This window comes from Sceloporus undulatus, chromosome 4 (genome assembly GCF_019175285.1).
Source record: "Sceloporus undulatus isolate JIND9_A2432 ecotype Alabama chromosome 4, SceUnd_v1.1, whole genome shotgun sequence".
NCBI classification, from domain to species: domain Eukaryota; kingdom Metazoa; phylum Chordata; class Lepidosauria; order Squamata; family Phrynosomatidae; genus Sceloporus; species Sceloporus undulatus.
In genome coordinates this window covers 26,151,579-26,160,818 of record NC_056525.1, presented here as the reverse complement: position 1 = coordinate 26,160,818, position 9,240 = coordinate 26,151,579, and the positions used below count along the sequence as shown (strand labels likewise).

The following is a 9,240-nucleotide window of genomic DNA, read 5'->3' as shown; positions in this document are numbered from 1 at the left end:
CACACACACATATGTTTACATATAACCATTTGTCAATAATACATTTGGATATATATACAAAAGGAGTCCTGGGACTCTCCCTGATGACTAAATTGAGGCTTTCATACTTTGGCTCATATGAGAAGACATGATCCCTAGAAAGGAGGAAATCCTGGGAAAGGATGTAGTAATATTTATTATAGTATTATATACTACTGCCCTCACCTTTCCCAGCATTACTGTCTTTCCAATGGATCATGCCTTCTCATGATGAGGCCATATATATAATATAGACTAAAGCACTCAGACATGCACACACACACATAAAATTGGATATAATAGATATATATATATATATATCTCAAGGTATGTTTGTAGGACTGAGGCGGCAGCTGCACGGAAAAAACAACCATTTGACATCCACAGCCACACACACACACCACACACTATATATGTTAAACATTATAATGTTCATATATATATATATATATATAATATTAACATTATATTGTTTCATGAACAAACACACAAACAAAAGTATGTTTCTAGGGCTGAGGCTTCGCCTGGGGCCCAACAACAACTCCAACTCCAGATTCCACAGCAAAGAGGCAAACAACAAGTTAAAGCGGTGCCAAACCGGTGTATTCCTCCAGTGTGGATGCAGGCGATGCGGTGCGAGAGAGGAGGGCGGCCCCGAAGGCGCGTGGCGTGGCTCCCGGGGCTGAGAAGAGAGAGAGAGGAGGAGAAGGGCAGCAGGAAGGCGGCGCTCTCCATGCGAGAGATGGGAGAGAGCCAGAGAGGCAGCGGGAGACGCGCAGCCCCAGCGGAGGAGGAGGAGGAGGAGGCCCTGCCCCAGGAGGAGGAGGGACCCCGAGGAGGAGAGCCGGGCCCGGAGGAGCGGAGAGGAGCCTCGGGGCCGCCAGGCCGAGGCCGCCACTCTGCCCCCCGACATGAGATAGAAGGATTCCACCGGCTCGACCAGGCGCGACAGCTGGGCCGCCATCTACCAGGTGAAGCCAGGAGGGAGGCCCATTGTCCGCCTTCTGAGAGCATGGACTCCCCTCCGCCACCCTACTCCCACTCTCCCTCTCTCCCCTCCTCCCCTTCTCCTCTTCTTCTTCCTCCCTTTCCTCCTCCTCCTCCTCTTCCTGTTCTTTCTCTTCTTCTTTTTCCCTGCCTTTTCTCCCCTCCTCTTCTTTTTTCCTTTTCCTCTCAGGTTTACTCTTTTTCTTCCTCCTTTCCTCCTCTCCTCCTCTTTTTCTTCTCCCTTCATTCCTTCCTCTTTCTCCTCTTTTCCTCCACCGCCTCTTCCTCTTTCCTCCCCCTTTTTCCTCCTCCTCACCTCTTCATTTTCCCTTTCCCCCCCTTTTCCTTCCCTCCCTCTTCTGTTTTCCTTCTTCTCTTTTTCTTCCTCTCTTCCCCCTCCTCCTCCCTCCTCTTCTTTCTCCTCCTCTTTTTCCTTCTTCCTCTTCCTCTTCTGCCTCCAGGGCAAAGCTTGGCCCTGCCTGTCCTTTATCTGTAGCCTTTTTGCCAGGCAGCCTTGGCCCTTGGCTCTCCTTCCTCTGCCTTCCTCAGCCTCCCATTGGGAGTGGGCATGCCTCTGGCGCCCTGCCCGCAGATTCCCACCTGCAAGGAGGCAAGGCACAGCGAAATGGAGGATGTCCGCAACTCACACATTGTAAATTCATGCTCTTAGTCATGTCATATGCAGGACATTTGAAATTCCTCCTGGACAGAAGGTGAAATGTAGGACGTGCCCTGGAAAAAAGGACGTCTGGTCACCCTGGCAGCTAGATTGAACATGGAAGGTGTTGTTTGTTGCTTTTTTTGTGTCCTGGGTGGCAGAGAAATCTTCTTTAGCTTCTTGTTGTTGTGTTGTTGTGTGCACCTCATTTCTACTTATGGCGACCCTGTCATGGAGTTTTGTTGGCGATTACTCAGAGGGGATTACCATTGCCATCCTCGAGGCTGAGAAAGTCGGCTGCCCAAGGTCATCCGTAGTGTTTTTTTACATGCCGGACCAGGATTTGAACCATGTTTCCAGAGTCAAAGTCCAGCGCCAAACTACTATGCCATCTGTCCTTTCTTTAGATCCTATGTTAAGGGAGGATGCAATGAATCTTGTAGATGCCTTGCTAAATAATTGATTTTGTTTTTTCAGTGCTATTTTTAAGCAATCCAGGGTATGGTTGTAATGATTTGAGCCTTTATAGAGACACGGGAGACCAATTTGAATCCTGGCTTGGCCCACGGGCCACCTTGGCAGTCACACTCTCTCAGCCCCAAAGGATGGCAACAGCAAATTCCTCTGAAGAAACTGCCAAGAAACCCTGTGATAGGTTCATCTTAGGATCACCAGAAGTCAGAAATGATTTGAAGGGACACAACGCAGCAGCAGCGAAAAGGAGATTCGTATACAAATGTCTAGAGATGCAACAACAACAATGTGGCAGGATTTCGAGAAGAAGAGTGGAGCTGTTGTTTCGTCTTTCTGCCTCTCTGAGCAATCCACCCCCCAAAGCCTCAGAAATCCCCCTCCCTCCATTGCCAAGGTCCTGGGGGCAACTGGCTTGCAAATCTGTCTGTGTGCAGTCTGGCTGGAAGAACTGCTTCTCTTCTAGTGCTCCCTTCCCTAATTAGCAGTTTTCGGCACACTGCCCTGGAGCCTATTTAATGATCAATGTACAGTAGTCATCTTACTTACCCTTGAGAAGCAATAATCCTACAATCTTCCTCCCCTTTCTAAGAACAATGTGATTCCCACTTGCCCCTGTACTCCAAGGCTTGGGGGTAAATAAATTTTTCTGCATCGGATTCATGATCTTCCAATTACAGAGAGGTTCTGCCACAGCGATATTTTGGGTGACAGCTGAGATTCTGAACATTATACAGAACAGTACATCCCACAAACATATCTGATTTATGGATGTGTGGTTTCCAGCTGTTTGTCGAAGGGACTGGAAAGCAGTGACTCAGTCAATCACAGTATTTAAAAAGAATATTGTTGAATGTTTGTGATAGTCTCGAAACTGGATTTCTATTGGTCTAGCCTTACAACCTTTGAAGTTGTGATTTTAAATTTGAAAACATGTCAAAATTTGTAGCCTTAGTCGAAGATGGGCGCATTTTTTTAACAAGATTCGTGAACAGTGTTCTTACAGATAACGGCATGTGTAACAGACAGTAGCAGGAATAGTCTAGTCATGCATACATCTGCCATGGCAAGACTAGGTTAGCTGGTGTCATCATAAGAAAATGTATGGCTCATCCCAGTATTTACTACCAGGAGTTTTTGGGCGAAAGGCAATGTGAGAGGTGGAGTAGAACTCCCTCAATCATCTAATGGGTGAGATTTGTGAGATCTTAATGGATATGATGGTGTTTTAGTTCATATGCTGCCAGGCAAATCAATATGGGAGATTGGTCTAGCTCTGTTCTCTCTGTAGGGAGGTGAATGAATTATCCCTTGCCATGGGAATTTTGAGTGGAAAAGTTGTAATCAATTCTTCCCTCTGGTTATTTACAAAGGATGTGGGGGGAGGGAGGATCTTTTATACAAACGTTGAAGAAAAAATATATGTTTTATATCATCAATTAGAATTTAGACATAATCCATTTGCTAGTTTTGGCTAGAAGGCAAGTACTGAACGCAAGGGCTATTCTAGTTGTGATGAGCAATGGGATTTAGGCCTAAAGCTGAAGGTTCTGTGCGAGATTGAGGCACTGTTAAGCCATTGATCAGTTGCCCAAGCTAAAATAGAGATTTAGGGATTGTGTGCGTTTGTGAGTGTGTGTTTGAGAGGGGACCTCTTCTCGTGGCATTCATGTCTTCAGCATGACCTATATAGTTGAAAGCAGTCAGGTTTTGCAAATTTTCTTCTCGCTAATCTGTCCGGGAGTACACAATGCTCAGAAAGTGACTTTTGCAAAGTGTATTAGCACCAATGCGCTATTATCTCTTGCTTCAATTTAATTTTGTCCCTACCACATAGCTGTGCTGAACAGTAGCATGTGGATGGAAATTATGTCAGCAAAGTAAAGAATTAGGTCAAGGAGGCTGCTCTACTCTTGGACCATGTGGCTTGCATAATTTCACTGCTTAAGTGCTAGCATTCACAGCATTTTTGAGTCACTTTGCGATAAAAGCATGTAGCAAATTTAGAAAACTGTATTGTAGAAACTTACTTAAATCGTTCAAATTTTTGTATATTTGTTATGATTGTAGCCTCCGGTCATTTGAGGTCAGTAACAAGAACACAGGGCTTTTGGGCCTTGGGGAAATCATGTCTGGATGTTTTTCTAATGCACAACAACGTGAGAACACTTAATACTCATCTGCGAGAAAGCAAAATTTGCTGTCAATTGTTAGATTCAGTCACTTTAGAGATACTGTATGCTGTTTACAATGATGCATGCCATCCTAAGAGTCCGGAGCTGCACCAGAGCGTGGCTGTCCAGTTTTTAGGACTGGATTGTGGCTTTGGCGTGTCGTCTGGACTCTAGGACATCATACATCAGTTAAACAGCACCTCCAATGACCTGAAGCAGCTTTATTTTGCCTGTCTGTATGGGGCCTAAATAGGCTTCCGTTGGTGTTTGGAGCTGCTTTACAAAACAAGATCGGAGCGTCTTGCTAGCCCAGTAGCAGACAGAAACCATCAGGATCAGTGGGAGGACAGTCAAATCATGTTGTTGTTATGTAAAGCCCCATATAGTTGTCCCCTTTTTTCTCTCTTCTCTTGGTTAGCCATAAGCACAGAACCAGGCCTAGGAGTGTATTTGAACAAGATCTTAACTAACCTGTAAATTAATCAAATATAATGTAGAATAATTTTATTTTGTACCTGATTGTTTGAGGCCAAGTCATTGGTGGTATTACTGCTTTTCTTGTGGCGGTTTTGCAAAATCGATTCTAAGTAGTAGTCATTGGTGCAATAACTACTGCCTTATATATGCACACAGCTCTCAATCCAAAGTGGAAACCTTATTGCCCTCCGAATGTTGTGAAAGCAGCTGTATCTCAGCTTTAAGCAGCACTGTAAACAAGGATGATGGTGGGAATTATATTCACAAAACTGGTGACCTCGGCAACTCTCAGCCTGGATGGGAAGTGCAAGGGCAAACCTCCTCGGAACAAATCTGCCAAAGAACCCATGGCAGGTTTGTGTTGGGGTTGCCATAATCAGAAATGACTTGAAGTCACACGACAACAACAAACTGTGTTACAAGTTGTTTCATAAGACTTGATTTTGTCTTTTTGACTAGGTAGAATACATTTAAATCCAAACTGTGGGTTAGGTCTAGCGTCACGTGTGACAAGAATTTTTCTCTCTCTGTACCTCTGAAAAACCAGCCTTCTGGAGTAGATTTTGGGAATGCACAGTGGGCTGCAGTAGGAAGAGGAGATTCTGTTGAAATGTTACAAAGTTTTTGACGATTTAAATTCTCCTTTGCAAACAATTACATTCATTATCAGAGTTTTCCAAACTCGAGCACCAAACAATCTTGTGGCAAGCCGTCAGGGACTTCAGAACATTTTCTCTCACAAAGCACTTTTTAAGTTTTGGAGTCAGCTTGTGAGTCATTGGTGGGTTATTTAGAATCTATATACAGCAGCTCCTGTAGGCAACAGCTTTTAACAGTTTGGTGGATTGGAAGTAAGTCCACACAACCACACCATACAGACAGAATCCATTCCCACAACAGATTTTACTAGTTCACTTTCCACGCAGACCTCTGGGACTGTTGGTCCACACACAAGATGCCAGAAAGCAAAAAATACAACATGCTCTACTAGGGTTTTGTTGTTGTTGTGGTTTTGTTTTTTAAAATCCCTGCTTGGTGGTGATTCTCATTTGCCACACAGTTGCTAGCATGTACTATTTATGAGCCAGCATGAAGGGCAAGTTGTAACATCTGTTGAGTCTTTTCCATGCCCACTTCCTTTATTTTGGCTTTAAAATGTTTAGTTTTGTCTGTCTTTACAAAGTAAGCAAAGGCTGTATCCATGGCAGCATGAACCTAGGAACATTCCGTGTCAAGCTAATTTAAGTCCCCCAAACAGTGTCAAGGCCTTGGGAAAGACCAGGAGAGGGGATGGACAATAGCACAGGGTCTGGGGAAAAGTGGGTGTCCAGAGCTTGTGTGCATTATTTATACTGGATGTACTTTCGTTTGTTTTCCTAATCAAGTGTTTTTGTTTGTTTGGTACCTTCTGATTGTTGAGGTGAAAGCACCCTTTTGCTATCTTCATAGATATCAATTAAAATTGTCTGATGAACATCCAGTGTTCTCATTGATTTAGGATGCGGAGAAAACTTTATAGACCTTATTTCAGTTCACGACATTTTTAAACTCATGTCACAGCACCCAAAGCAACTTCTGGATGGCAAGAGGAAATTAAGAATTATCTGGATAGACACACTCCACCTTCCATATCCACAGATATCAACCATCCATGGATGGTATTTTTTTAACAAAAATAGAAAAGGCAAGCCCGGAGTTCTGTCATTTATATAAAGGAACCATTTTACTAGGGCATTGTATATAGTAAGACTTGAGTATCCATAATTTTGATACCACAGCGGGTCCTGGAACCAAACCTCAGTGGATACCTAGGGCCCACTGTATCATGGGAAGTCTCATGATGATTATGGTTATTGGTATATATTGGCTTATAGCAATCCCATGAATTTATAGTGGTTTTCTCATGCAAAGTAAGAATACTGGTATACTAAAAAGAGCCTACTACAAAGGGTCTACCACACATGTGTAGTAATACAGACTAGGTCTTTCATGTTGAATAAAGGGCCCAAGATGAGGAACATAAGGAGGAGTTAGTCCTGAGGCACTCAGGGGAAATAGTATTATGGCATCCTATCCATGAAGTGTATTCTTGTAGAGAGAATGCTGGCATCCTGGAATATCTATCACTTGAGTAGATTTATATACCACCTTTATTTTTCTTGCAAATAATATTTGAGTTTCCTCTGTTTCCCGGTCCTGGTGCGAAGTAATTACACTGACTGATAGCAATAGTAATACTGTAAAATGGAGGAATTTAAACCAAAATATAGAGAGAAGACTTTCCCCCCTGAAAAATAATAAAAAAATAACCCTGTGTATACACATGGTGACAGGAATGAATATGACACAGAGTTCTCATTGGAAGTACTTTGGCATTTGGGTGCCAGATGGTTGCCACAAATTCTTCCAGGCATAAGAGTTGGGGAAGCATGCCAGGACAAAGGCAAAGACCAATCTGTTTTCCACATGTACCAGTGTTTGAAAAATACGTAAAGAGCCACCATTCTCTGAATCAACAAGGTACTCAGATAAAACCTGGTGTCTTTGCTGTGCTTTTTGGCTGCAGATAAGGACTCTTGATGATGAAATGTTCCTCTGTATGGCATATAGTTACTTGGTAAAATTCGTACATAGAAAATTAGTATCAGGAGAGGTGACAAGAGAACAATTGTCCTCACACCTAGTTTTCAGCATCTGACGGTTTCTCTTGAGGTGGTTTTCCATCATACCATGCCAATGGCTGCAGTGCAGTGGAATGAGGGGTAGATAGAATAAAGAATTGTAGTTGGAAGGGACTCCCAGCCACCCAGTCCACCTCTGCTGGTTGTAGGAATGTACATTTCAAACATCCCAGACAGATGACCATCCAACCTCTTTTTAAAACCACAAAGAAGAATAATTCACTACCTTCCCAGGTGCCTTCACGAACAATGGTAGTGAAAATGAGGGGTTGTTTGGCTGTCTTTAACTTCGTGGGTTTGGAAACTATTTTTAAGAAGGTCTCAAAAAATAAAAAACATTAAATACCAAATAACAAACATTAAAAAACTGAACATTTTTGTTTGGGTATTTAACATTTATATTGGTGTACAGTCCTGCCTTCAAGGCACCAGATCCCATCTGATTTGGAAACTAAGCAGGATCAGCTCTGATTAACACTTGAGGGGAGACTACTCCCAATACCAGGTACAGTCGGCTATGTTTGCAGAGCAGGAACTGTGCTAACCCTTCTAGATGCCTTCGCCCCGACCCAGAAAACCCATAAAACCCATAGGGCTGCATAATCGACAGGCAACTTGAAGGCACATAACACACCAGGCCATATTGAGAATGACTCAAAGTCACCTAACAACATGTGTAAGTGTCTCAAGCCCCGGACATGCAGTAGATAAAGGTTTTCAATGTAAAACAAACAACAAATCATACTGTCGGAATAGAGGTAAAGACAATATTCCTCCTAAGGCTTAGTCAAATATCCTTGTCAATTCGATATTCCAATGCAATGTTCAGCTCTATCTTTGGAGCTTTGCCATGAAGCCCTTCAGTATTTGAAGATAGCTCCTGTTTCCTTCAATTGCACCTCCAGACTAACTATCCCTCAACTGGACCTTAGGTGAACTCAGGCTTCAGATGGTGTATATTTCGCTTGATGGTACCTATTTAAACACCTTTGTATAAAGGAAGAAAAAAATGAGCAAAACCAGATGAATGAACCAAAGCTTTTCACTCCAGTGTGCAGTTTTTGAATTGAAGGGTGATTTTCTAACACAAAAAATTTCCAAAGCATGCCTCCTAATCGTCTGAAGTAGCTCAGTTCTCATGCAATGTGTAGACCAAGCTGCAAACTCAAAGTAATTGTGCATTAATACATGAAGCAATTAACATATAGAAATTTTAAAAATTGAATTAGCACAAGGCAACCTAACACCTGATTGCAAAAGAAGATAAAGAAAAAATTCCACCCAAACTTCATGCCTTGAAAAATACATCTGAAGCGCTATGTGTTTGAGTGACAGATATGAGAGCTCCATATGAAACCTTCAAGTGCAAACAAAAGTTTGGAGGAAATGTTGGGAAGAACATAAATCCCCCTTCTTCAGTACAGGCATTTAAAATGTGATTAAAAGCCTGTGGTTTTTTTTGGGGGGGGGGAGATGACACAGCGTCGCTAAGCCCACTTGTAAAGAGTAACCCCACTGCCCATATTGAATTCATTTGGAATAACAGTGTAGAGCAACGCACCACATCAAAGGAAGGCTTGCAAGAGGGTAGACGTTAGGTTAAATGGAGATATGGTATAAGCAATGCTCTTGCAGACCCAAGTAATGGTAAATTCTTTTAGAAAAATAAATGCCTTAGTGATAGGACAGATGAACACATAAGTACACAAATATATCAGTATATAGAAGAAGGAATTCACTCTCAAAGTAGGTTTTGTTGAGCAATAGTTGCAGA

At 42.7% G+C, this 9,240-nt stretch overlaps 1 protein-coding gene across 1 annotated transcript in view; it reads left to right on the top strand.

Moving 5' to 3' along the window:
• The first annotated feature begins 849 nt into the window (after positions 1 to 849).
• The window catches only part of PTPN1 (protein tyrosine phosphatase non-receptor type 1), a 128,381-nt gene continuing 119,990 nt past the window's right edge, over positions 850 to 9,240 (top strand). Inside the window, exon 1 of the mRNA XM_042462502.1 lies at positions 850 to 873. The gene's annotated coding sequence lies outside the window, so the exon portion shown is untranslated. The remainder of the gene's footprint in view (positions 874 to 9,240) is intronic.